Raw genomic sequence first — 13,429 nt, forward strand, 5'->3', positions numbered from 1 at the left:
TGATATATACACACACTCTCTTTAAACTAAAAGAGAGCTTCTTCTCCCTTCCAGCTCGCGATACTTAATCTTTGATTCTGACATCATCATCAGGTATGCTTCCGATATTAATCTCATTACAGTTTGTACACTGCAATGAATAATGTTACAAGGGAAAAATTCCAAAAGAAATCCACACAAGTAGAATTAAATGGGCATTACCATCACTTACACCCCCAACCACCAATGTAACGACATCCACCACCTTCCTACTTCCAATCACTCATTCAGCCCCAAACCCACCAATTCACACACATACTCTCATTCACTCACACATCCTCCATTCAAACACACACCCAACCATTCTCCCAAATCCACCCACTTGCTCATCCGTTCACTCACGCTCATCTACCGACTCACACCAACTTACCCACCCATTCACTAACACCCACCCACCCCATCCCCATTTACTCACATCCACCAACAAGGCCTATACACTCAGGCCTTGGAGGTTTTGTTGAGGAACAGTATGTGACTGCTATGAAAGTACCCAGGCATGCTTCCTCATGCCCTGTCCAACACTCTCCCTCATCCGTCTAACCACCTAACTCTTATTGTCCCTGCTGCCCCCATTCCACCCTTAGTAGCGGTACTCCCATCACACACCTCTACCAAGGTGTACTGACTCTCATTCTCCCACAGCCATCACCCCACAACTCCAAGGCAGCAATCAACTCTCATTCACCTTCTCCCAAAGCCAGCATCACTCTGAAAGCCAAACTGCAGATTTATCACGCTAAGCGAAAGCACTCACATAGTACTGCACCAATCATACACTTTCTATGGAATCATCCAGCTACACTAACTTGTCTTTAGAAAAACAGCTTGGTGAGGCACATAGGACACCTTGGCTGGCCATAACGTAATGCATGGGCAGCCAATTTTCTAGTCTTGAAAGATTTGTACAGGGTGTAATTTAAAATTACTCAATTTCTACATTTTAGACCATTGTATAAACTTACTGCTAATACTTGTAATACAACTATTAAATTAAGAAGCAAAATTAAATGTTGTGAAAAACTTCAGTGTCAGGTTAAGTAACAGATGTTGCTGTTTATAACTTACATGTAACATAGTTCCAATTTCACACAGTATGTGGGAAGCTCACCGTCTTCATTCTAATAGTTATGGCTGAACTGTGAAATGTGAATTGAGTGACTGATAAGGTGCTGATCTGATTTATTCACTTCTTGGAATCTGGTATGTTGTTTAGTGTACAGTAAACAATGGGCCTAATGTTGCAGAGTGGAAGTGGGCCACAGAATTAAACAAGAGTTTATAATCAATACCAAAGATAGAACCAACCAAGAATTATAGGCTCACTTGTTCTAAATTCAAGTTAATGGCAGAGATTCTTCCTCAGTGATGAAGTTGTAATCAAAATTGCCCATGTTTATTCTAAAATTAAGACTCAAAGATCCATGTAGCTCAGTGTTTGAGTTTAGTGACAAAGGGGCCATTTTGATATTACGTGATGGTTTTAAACAGATTTGTTGACAATGTTTTCTACAACTCTTCCAGTTTTTGACTTCAATAGAAATAAAAATTGGGAGGATTGCTGACTGATATTACATGTTTTAAACTCTCCTACAGCAGCAAGACTTAACCAAATGAATTTAATTGAGGTCCACTTAATGTAACATGCTTGTACTCTTACATCCAACACAATTTCTATCTCTTCAAATTTCTGTCCATGGCATACCTTTCCAGTCCCTTTGAGGGTGGCCTTGGAAGCGGGAGGGAGAAGGCGAAAGAACAGAGCTCACATCAGGATGCCAAGTACCAATTTTATGAGGAGCACACGGCATGCGTAGATGGAACAGCATGTGGATTTAAAATGAAGGAATTAAGACAATTAAAGTGTCAATTGACTGAGATTTTATGGTCTGTTCCAATTTTCCAAAAAGTGCAGAGGGTCACAGTTTAACATCAGAACATACTGCTGTTTTCAAATGTAATGTTCCAGCCAGAGCCTTGTGTTAACCTCACACAGCTGAACACAACCTTCCACCTCCTACTGCTTTAAGGGATCATGAACTATTTTCAGGTTAATTTCTGTTTTATTTCTTCTGGCAGCAGGTGTCATACATTCATTTTTGGAGTATTGTTATATTGGCGAGAGTTTAAATTCAGGAATTGGTCTTTGTGATGCTGAAGTATTTTAATGATCGTTGCAATGCACATACTGAAATAAGCTATCTGGGTAGACTGAGGAGAGATCACAAAAAGTGTGGCCGTCAGTTAGCTCAGCTGGTTAGAGCATCATGCTAATAATGCCAAGACCAAGTGTTCAATCCACACAGTGGCTCAGTGGTTAGCACTGCTGCCTCACAGCACCAGGGGCCTGGGTTCAATTCCACCCTCAGGCAATTATCTGTGTGGAGTTTGCATATTCTCCCCATATCGGTGTGGGTTTCCTCTGAGTGCTCTGGTTTCCTCCCACAGTCCAAAGAAGTGTAGGTGAGGTGGATTAGCCATGCTAAATTGCCTGTAATGTTCAGGGATGTGTAGATTAGGGGGATGGGTCTGGGTGTGATGCTCTGAGGATTGGTGTGGACTTCTTGGGCCAACGGGCCTGTTTCCACTCTGTAGGGATTCTATTCTATAATTAAGGAGGAGCTGGGGCAAAAGGGGCCATGAGCCAGATCAAATGAGGATCTTTAGAGAGCCATGCTCTTACCTTAAATTCAGATATTTTCACTCCACAAATGAAATTATGACTGAAATCAGACAGCTGTTGCAGCCACAACTGCAATCTCAAGTAGGGCAGGGAAAAAATTGCTTGCGCCTGGCAAGGTGGCTGTGTCTGTTAATATTTACATACCGCCAGCTTCTGCTGAGATATAAACAACAGCACATCCTCTGATAAGCTGGTATCTGCATTATCCTTTAACATCACTCTGGTCCCAATGCACTTGTGTCCAATACCTCACCATGGGCAGACTCCTCCTCTATCATAGCCTCTCAAATACATGCACTGTCAATAACGAAGCAGTAGGGCTCAAGTGCAGGATTGCCTAATATATATCTTCATCATCATGTCTCCTTCCTTTTTCCCTCCATCGCCTGGATGATTTCAGTTCTTAGGCATCTGAAATTAAAAGAGAATGTAACAAGGGTGAGGGGACATGAGCAGGTAAGAAGTACATGCTTACACCATTTGTATCTTGTGATGTAGAAGTGATCATAGTATGAGATAGAAGTTAGATGAGAAAAAGAGGTTTGGGCAGGCAGTTACCCTTATTAGAGGTCCCTTCAGACTCACCAGGGCCCATAGGCTCATGACGGTCTACCTATTATTCTCCAACATTGTGTTCTCCATAACACATGTAGATGAACCTGTCTCACTACCTTTCTTACCTTATAGCAGTAATACATTATGTGAGAAAGCAGTGATATTATAATGTCTACTTTCTTTAAAAGTACTTCATTAACTGTAGGATGCTTTGAGATGTCTTATAGTCATGAAAATCTCTACCAAAATACAGATATTTTTCCCCCTGTAGTTCTTTCCCTCTGCTGCCTTTTCTGTGCCACCCTCTCATGTAAAAGAGTGAAATGAAGTGAGTGTCTTGCAATGTGTTTTGTGATGTAGCTGTCATAATAATAATAGCCTGCACAATCTGTGGATTGTGTATGGCTCTTGCTATAATGCAAAATCTATGAGGATGAGGTAGGGCAAATTATTTGTCAAGTTGAATAATGATTGATCGATATTTCTTGTAGGTACGCGATGGGAGTGTACAGATTTGAATGGTGAATGAGGCTAGCGATACATAAATCATTCATTTAGATTTCTTGTGTCAGATTGATAAATGTCTTCCTGCATTGTAATCATATTTTGGAACCACATGAGAGCATTAAGCTTCACAGCTATTTGTTCCCACTGTCACCTAAACATAGGTCTGCGGTCTCCCGATGCCCCTAGTGATACAGAATCTCTCTCCTTCTTTCCAGCTCATCCATTAAGATTTGCAGTACTTTGTCTGAAAACCTTGGCACTTGTATTTACACATGTTTTAAAGAAGTCCCTCTAGTTCTTGCAGTCACAATGCACCTCCCTTTGAAACAATGCAGGTTGGTCTTTAAATAGGAACAACCATTCTTGACATCAGACCCTCTGCTGACGTCTGCAGTCAACTAGCAGCATAAGGATAAATGGTTGCATGCAGAATTATTTAAAAATTCTAAATCTACTGCTGACACAAAAAATTGAAGGGGGTGGAGATGTTGGTCAATACTAAGGAGGACTGTAACAAATTATAGGAGGACATTAATACACTTGCAGACTTGTCAAATGATTGGGGAATAAATATCATCATGAACAAATACAAGATAAAACATATTGCTATGAAGAGTAGAGGGGTGACTTATTATTTGGGGGGGTGTGAGTGGAGGTGAGGCAGAGGAACAAAAACATCAATCACTAAAAATTCGGCTAAAGGTCATCAAGACTAAAAACAAAGTGAATCAAGCACCAGGATTTATTTATAGAGGCTAGAATTGAAAAACAGAGAATTTATAGTAAAGTTATGGACTAATTTCAATCATTGAGCCATTTTCTGCTTACCTCCAGTCCAGGAACAAGGTCCTGACGGAATCAGGGTTCCAGTTAATTCTCCACAACATTCCAATGTTCTTCTAATAAACAACACCGATTCTTCAAAACTATACTACATCCGTATTACAATAGTTGAAACTTCCACTGACAGATGGCCTATCTTTTCAGTTTGATACAGCACCACTCTTGTAGCTGTTACTTTAGGCTTCCTGGCAAACACACAATGGGCTTCTACTTGCTCTTGCCTGGAGCACATTAAGTGCTCCAAACTTATTCAGTGAAAGAACCTAAAAAGTAAAGATTACAAAATTCCAGTGAGCACATGCAGTTTACATTTCAGAACTGTTTGATTCAATCTCTTTTCTACCTTTGAACAAGCCTGTAAACTTCTGCTTTCGATTGAATTGTTAATCTATTTATTTTTTGAGAAAAACAACTGAGTCCAAATGCACTGCTCAGATGTTTATCTGAACCATGGGTTAACCATTATTTGTGAGAAATATTTACAGATATTTAGTTCAGAATCTTACAGATGGAAAGTAAGAGGTCTCGGTCCTGATGAAGGCTTCCGACCTGAAACAATGACTTTCCTGTTCCTCTGAAGCTGCCTGACCTACTGTGTTCCTCCAGCTCCACACTGTATTGACTCTGACTTCAGCATCTGCAGTTCTTGCTATCTCCGAGGTCTCAGTAACAGATCAGAGATATCAAGCAGGTTTGTATATTTGGACTGTATACGTATGACAGATGACTAGAAACACAGGGGAAGTTTTCGGGCAGGTTGTGATACAATGTGTCTTTTCAAATAGGTGGCTCAGCTTCTAGACTGATGTTAAGACACAAGTAGCTTGTTGTGGGGATATTATGTTGGTTGGAGGTTATAAAGACCAAACATTTTCACTATTCATTAATTTTCTTCTTTTTCAATAACCTTTGGAACAATTCTATGAGATAACATTTTAATATCATTCTAACGTTCCTCTTTCCTCTACTATAGTTGATAATCATGCCATTTTCTTTCACATTCTGGGAACTAAAAAAAACTGAATACTGCTGCTTGCAAGTTCAAATATTTTAATAGGCCTATAGTGCCAGAAACAGAAAATAACTTTGGCAGATATTGTGTTTTCCACCAGTGCTGAGCTTTACCATGCACCTTCAGAAAATTGAAAGCATTTTTATTATACCTTGACTTGGTTTAAATTTGACACTAAACTAAACTAAATCAGTACCTGAACCAAGGCCAGTTTTATACCCAAGAGTAAATACAAATTCTTTGATTTTAAGCTACAACTAAGTAAAGCAAACAGAAGAAAATTGATCACAAATATTTTTATTCAGAAAGTTAGGAATAGAAAAACATATTTAGTTACATTTTAACCCAATGATTTATTTAAAGGGACAAGAATAAACTGGTATCAGCGACTAAATTAGTACTTAACAACTCAATCTATGCACTTTTCTCTATAAATTCATCACATTATTTATATGCAGAAAGAAAGCTGACTGTGAGTTTGAAACAGGAGTTTGAATGATTTGATAAATCACAAAATTGAGCTGGTGCTTATTCGACACATAGTCCTAATTTCCATCATTATAACCTTGAAGGCACTCACACTAGCTTTTGTTTCTATAATATACACATCTTCTTCTCACACAGTCGTTCAAGGTCAAGGATGACTTTCTTCCTCTCTAGAGTTGTGGCTCCTGAAGTGACCATTCACTCCAATGCTGGATCCATACATCCCGCCATAGGTACAGCAGGTGGTGTATGAAGACATTGGGTGGCTGGGATGCTTGAGTTACCACATGGTTCTTCCTTTGTTTGCACTTGGCCTGCAACTGAATCTGTTGAAGGTGATCAGCAAATTCTTTGACGCTTCCTCAGTTTGGCCAGTCTTGGCCAAAAGATTCTCATGAATTGATAAGATATTACATACTTTAAGGATGGCTTGTGGAGGTCCTTGAGTGTTTTCCTTGATCTCCCAATAATCACTTATTGTGACAGAGCTTGTGATAGAGAACTTGCTTTGGGAGTCTTGTGTGTGCCATATGAATGATGTGGTGCACCTCATAACAAGTGGGTGGGCATTGCTTGTGTGAGGCTTTGTTGTTCCATAGCACCGATACTAACTTTTAGTATCTGCTATTTGACTCTGTCTTGGTTTTGGCTTTTCACCCGCCTCTTTAAAGTGTTTGTACCTTATAAAGGGAATAGGTTCTACTGCCCTCCTGAGGTATCGTTGTTCTTCTCTTAGAATCTGCCTATGTCCTTTTTTAGTTTTGACTTCCAAATGTTGAATAGATTTTTCCAAATCAACATCGTCCTTGGACTATGTGAAACTTGACAAAAACTCAACAATAATTCCCATAACATTTTTGCTTCTTGTGAGTTCAGATTCCAAAGTTACAGTTTTCCACCATCCAAATTGTCTGGATTTTCTTGGAAACTGAAGTTTTTCATTAAATCTTGCTGTTTGAATAATTTTTCTTTTTGTTTTCAGAGTGAAGTACTTATAAAAGGCTTCAAAACTTTACAAAGCTATTGGTGTTACCTTTGGTATTTTAGTGATTTATAACATCATCCACTATAGGAATCATTGAATATAATTATGTATTGGCTTGTTCAGCTTCAGATTTAGTATTTAATTTGAAGCAATTAGTATCTTAAGAATTGTTAAATAATGAACAATTGTCTTCTTTTTCAATTCTGTCTTCTGTTTGGTCCATCTCTGACATTAAATAGTTTTGTAAGTATTATTGCTACTTCTATTTCCTCAATGTGTTTACTTATTATTATTGCTTTAAAGCTGTTTTAAATCTGTAGAATCACAGTAGCTGTTTATAATTTGCTATCTTCAAGCTTGTCTTCTTGTATTGAATCAAAGTTGTTTTAAATTCTGTTTTTGAGTTTGTTCAGACTTTTGAACTCTGCTGTACAGCAATGGTATTCTCACAATAATGCTTTCAATTCTGTTAACTAGCAATACTGTCAAATTCCACTAAGTAGCAATAATGTATCTCTGTACAGCTTACTTGAGATTTACCACTTACTTTAAAAAAATCAAAATTGTGGTCCTGCTTTCTGGAGGGCTTTTCTGCCTTTTGCGATGAAAATGGAGGCTCTCCCACTTCTTCAAAGGATACTTTCCCACTTTCCATATCTAGACGTAAAGTACATTGCCTCACACAATTTTTAAAATAGAATTATTTGGCAAAAGCCTTAACAAATCTTCCTGCTGAAATTGTAATTTAAATGCTGTGGAATATTGGCAAATTGACAGTCAAGAATACAAAACCTTTCCAGCCATGTAAACACAGTGTCTCCTCCATCAAAATTGATCTTGTTGAAGTTTTGCCTGAATGTTGTAGATTTAGCAACAGTTTCTCTCGTGACATTGTGTATTGCTGAAGCATAGTTCAGGTGCCATTGCATTACAAAGATGGCAGCAATACCAGTTCTATACATTGGGACTTTTGTTGATTTGAGAAAGCTTTTGTTGACAAACAGTAAGTGCTATGGATGGTAGAGGATTGAATTGGGTCATTGATCCGTTGTTGGATCTCTTAATTATTTGTGCCTTTTAAGCTTGATGGATACTACGATAAGGGAAGTGCTCACCATATTCTTGAGTCTCTCCCTCAATGTGTATGGAAGACATAATATTTGGCTGACCAGCTTTGGGTTGATGTGTCAGTTTTTTGTGATTTTATGTCTACAACAGTAATGGAAATCACAAGCCAGAAAGATTTTGCTTTGATGGTTATCCCTGTGACTTGCTTGTTCTGAATTATTTGAATGGTGCAGGTATACTTCCAGTATGGGTCCCCTACCCGGATATAGCTTGCATTGTGAAATAGAACAGGAAGCAAAAGACGAATTACTGATCTCAGGATGCCCAGCCTTCAACCTGTTCATGTAGACACAATGTGCATATGTCTTGTCCTAAATGTAATTTTATGGGCACTTCCCTACCTCAGGATGTTGAAAATGGGTGATCAGAAGGTAGGAATGCAAATGAATATCAAGGAGAGATTGTTAGACACTCATTTGTTGGAAATGGTCACCTTCTGATAATTATGTGGCATCTATCAATTTAGCAGTTAAAGCCTGAAGGCTGTCCAGGTCTTTTTACCCATGGGCATGAACACCTTCATTATCTGAGGAGTTGCAAATGGAATGAAGTTCTGTGCAATAATCCGCAAATATCTTATTTCTAGTCTTATGAAGGAAGGAAGGTCACTGATACCATGAGGAGATGGTAGACTGGAACCATCAGTAGAGGAGTAATCCAGACACCCAGATAATGCTCTGGGAACCTGTGTTTGAATCCCATCATGGCAGGTGGTGGAATGTGAATTTAAATGAAATCTGTAGCTGAACAGCGACAACATTGTTGTTAAAACCACATTTGGTTCACTAATTTAGGGAAGGAAATCTGCCATCATTTGTGGTTGATTCTGAACTAACTTATGAAATGGTTGACCAAACCATTCAAGGGCACTAAATGCTGACTATTGACCCCAAAGCAATATAAGGGAAGTATGAGCCACCTAGAGAGCATCCTTTTAAGTTTATGTTAGTGTCTTCTGGTTGACTGCTGTACTCTTCTAAGTTTGTTTATGTACCTACATGGATTCCACCTGCAGCAGTTCAATTTGCTCTTGAAATGCATGTAAAGCACATTGATTCCTCCCCTCCTGTGCCTTAAATTCCAACAACATTTGTTCAGTATAGGCCGTGAAGTGCTCTTTGGATGAAAGCTCTTCAGCATCTGATGAATTTCTTACTAAAATAAAGAAGTCCAGTGATCCTTAAAATATTGAATTGCTATCTAAGAATATGAAACAATCGACCTGAGGCATCATCAATAATTTAGCTGTAATGTTGCAAGACTCTGTTCCTGGTATAACAAGGTGTAGAGCTGGATGAACACAGCAGGCCAAGCAGCATCAGAGGAGCAGGAAAGCTGACGTTTCGAGTCTGGACCCTCCTTAGATAGCAAGTCATTTTTCTGAAGAAGGGTCTAGACCTGAAACATCAGCTTTCCTGCTCCTCTGATGCTGCTTGGTCTGTTGTGTTCATCCAGCTCTACACCTTGTTATCTCAGATTCTCAAGCATCGGCAGTTCCTACTATCTCTGTTCCTGGTATAGGGCCTTATATTAGGAGCATAAATTGGACAGTGAGGCCAGACATAAACAGCACTCACATATTTTCTAATCATTTGAGTCAGCAGCCTGGCAGCGCTGTGAATCAGACACGCTAACCAATAGGTTCTGGTAATGATGACTATGAAAGCAGAATCAATTGTCGTAAAAACTGATTCACGAGTATTCTTAGGGAAGAAATCAGCTGTCCTTACACTGGAGATAGTAAGAACTACAGATGCTGGAGTCAGAGATAACATAGTGTAGAGCTGGAGGAACACAGCAGGCCAGGCAGCATCAGAGGAGTCTAGTCTACCTAAGACTTCAGATCTGCAACAGTATGACTGGCTCTTAATTGCCCTCTGAAATGGCCTAGCAAGCCACTCGGTTGTATCAAACTGTTAAGAAGTTTCAGAAAAGGGGTTAAACTAGTCAATAACCATACATTAAAAACAACCACGCCAAACATAACACTTGACCCTGCAAATGCTCTTTACTAACAACTGCCAAAATTGAGATAGCTGTCCCTAATGTCTTATTCATGAGATGACACCAAACAAATTCCCAACACCACTTACATTATCTCGGGTGTGTCCTGTCCCACAAGAAGGACCAACCCAGTGAAGATGACACAGCACAGTGCTATACAGTCAGCAGAAAGTTGCTCAGGGAGTCCTTAACATTGGCTCCAAGTGTCATGAAGTTTCATGGCATCAGGCCAAACATGGGCAAAGAAACTTCCTGCTGATTAGCACAAACCACTATCCCCTAAGCTGATGAATCAGTACTCCTCCGTGAATACTACAGAATGTATTCGAGGTGAAGAACTTTGATATCCATCATCAAAAGTGGCTTGGCAGCTGATCACAACTGATTGAGCTGGTTGAGTTCTAAAGGACATAGCTACAAGAATAGCTGTGTGGCCAATGGTGAGGGAAGCAACAAGAGGAAAATAACCTCATGCTTACAAATCTGCCTGCCCACAGATAAACCTGTCAATGACACTGTTAGTAAGAGTGACCACTGCACAGTCCTTGGGGAGATAAAGTTCTATCTACACAATGAGGTTACCCTCCATTGTGCTGTGTGGCACTACCACCATGCTGGAAGGAAAAAACTTCGAACAGATCTAGCAACTCAGGACTAAGCCACCAGCAATAGCGGTTTTGTTTCTAACACAATCTGTAACCTCATGGCCCAGCATATTCCTCACTCTACCATTACCATCAAGCCAGGATATCAACCCTGGTTCAATGAAGAGTGTAGGAAGACATGCCGGGGCAGCACCAGTCATACCTAAAAATGAGGTGTCAATCTGGTGAAGCTAAAACTCAGGATGTCTTGCATGCTAAACAGCATTAGCAGTAAGTAGACAGAGCTAAACAATTTCACTGTCAATAGACATGGTCCATGCTTTGCAGTCTTGCCACCTCTAGTTATGAATTGTGGTGGATGGTTAAACAATGCAATGGAGGTGGAAGTCCACAAATATCCGCAAGCTCAATGATGGGGAGATCAGCACATCAGTGCAAAAGACAAAGCTGAAGCTTTTACAACAATCTTCAGTCAGAAATACCAAGTGGATGATCCATCTTGGATTCTTCCAAAGATCCAGATGATCACAAATGCCAATCTTTAGCCAACTCAATTCACTCCACATGATAACAGGAAACGGCTGAAAATATTGGAATACAATAAAGGCTATGAATCTGACAGCATTTGAGCAACTGAACTGAAGGTTTGTGCTCCAGAATTTGCCATTCCCCAGCCAAGCTGGTCCAGTGCAACTACAACACTGGCATCTACCCGACAATGTGAAAAATTGCCCAGATATGTTCTGTACACAAAAAGTAGGACAAATCCAACCCCACCAACTACCACCCCATTAGTCTACCCTCAATCGTCAGCACATTCTCAGAAGGTGATACCAAGGACACTTGATTAGCAATGGCTTGCTCACTGATGCCCAGTTTAGATTCTGCCAGGGTTACTCAACTCCTAAGCTTACTATAGCTTTGGTCCAAACATGGAAGACAGAACTAAACACCAGAAAGAGGACAAAGTGACTGCTTTTGACATCAAGTCAGTTTTGATCGAGTGTACCATCCAGGAGTCCTAGAAAAATTGGAGGCAATGGAAATCAGGAAAAGCTATCCTCTGGTTGGAGTCACACTTATTACAAAGAAAGATTGTTGATTTTGTTGGAGATCGTCATCTCAGCTCCAGGGCATTACTGCTGACATTTCTCAGGGAAGTCTCCTAAGTGCAATCATCTTCAGCTACTTCATCAATGTTTTCGTTCCATCATAAGGTCAGAAGTGGGGGTGTTCATTGGCGATTGTGCAATGGTCAATAACATCCATGATTCCTTAGATACTGACACAGCAAATTAGCAACATGCTGCATAATATCGAGGTTTGTACTTATTAGTGTCAAGCAATATTCACACCATACAACTGCCAGGCAATGACCATCTAAGACAAGAAAGAATCAAAGCATGGCCCCTTAACATTCAATTGCTTTACTGAAGCTGAATCTCTCACTATCAACATCCTAGGAGCCACTGTTGTCCCGAAACTGACCTGGACCAGCCACAGAAATATAATGGCTACAAGATTAGCTCAGACGTTACGAGTCCTGCAGTGAGTCACTCACATCCGAACTCCTCACTGTTTGTACACCCTCTACAAAGTACAAGTTTGAAGTGTAGGGAAAGCATTCCAATTGCTTGGATGAGTGCAGGTCCAACAGCATTCAAGAAACCAGCCGCTAAGCAACCCTTTTGTTAAGCATCATATCCATAAATATTCAGTCCCTCCAACACTGGTGCTCAGTAGCACTGCATCTTCCAAACCCACAACCACTTCCATCTAGAAGGATAAAGGCAGTAGATACACAGAACACCAACAACTGCATGTTCCCCTCCAAGACACTCACCATCCTGATTTGGAATATATTATTGTTCCTTCAGTGTCACTAGTTCAAAAACCTGGAATTTCCTCTCTAAGGGCATTGTGGGTCTACCTACAGCACATGGACTGCAGCAGCTCAAGAACGTAGCTCACCACCACCTTCTCAATGGCAATAAATTTCAGGGGTGGGCAAGAAATTCTGGCGCAGCCAGTAATGCCCACATTCTCTGAAAGATTTTTTTAAAAAGCTGAAAATGACTGGATCTAAGGCACCACTAGCAGAAACTCATGAAATGATATCAAGAAAGGAGATTTTGGCTTCTATCAGCCATAAGCAGCTCCCCTTGAGCTAGATATGACTTCAGCCAGTTGAGAGTTTTCTCCTAATTTCCATTGATTTCAATTTTACCAGGTCACCTTTATGGCAAACTCAGTCAAATGCTGCCTTGATATCAAGATCTAAAGAGTTAAATGGAAACAAAATCTAAAAATAAAGAAGTGGATTACCCTACAGATTTGAAAAGGGAATTTTTTTTTACAGTCTCTGTTGACTCCTTTGAATGAGTAATAGACAGAGTGGGCAACTGCAATGTATATGGGAATGTCTTTGATAAAGCACTAGATGGTAGTCATATTTAGATCAGAGGATATGGAATCAAAAGACAATTAATGGAATAAGTAGCAAACTCTCCACTTAGTAAAGTTGGGAGTAAAGGTCATTGGGTTCAGGAAAAATGGCAAGTGCCTTTGTATAACACTGGGACCAC

The 13,429-nt window shown here is 39.9% G+C and overlaps 1 long non-coding RNA gene across 1 annotated transcript; it reads right to left on the bottom strand.

Moving 5' to 3' along the window:
• Positions 1-1,902: 1,902 nt before the first annotated feature.
• LOC125484277 lies at positions 1,903-4,889 on the bottom strand. Its single transcript, XR_007263116.1, has 2 exons — positions 4,610-4,889; positions 1,903-3,130 (listed from the first exon to the last, which is right to left on the bottom strand). It is a non-coding gene; the product is annotated as an uncharacterized LOC125484277 (long non-coding RNA).
• Between the last annotated feature and the right edge of the window lie 8,540 nt (positions 4,890-13,429).

This window comes from Rhincodon typus, chromosome 10 (assembly GCF_021869965.1).
Source record: "Rhincodon typus isolate 14 chromosome 10, sRhiTyp1.1, whole genome shotgun sequence".
In the NCBI taxonomy this organism is placed as follows: Eukaryota; Metazoa; Chordata; class Chondrichthyes; order Orectolobiformes; family Rhincodontidae; genus Rhincodon; species Rhincodon typus.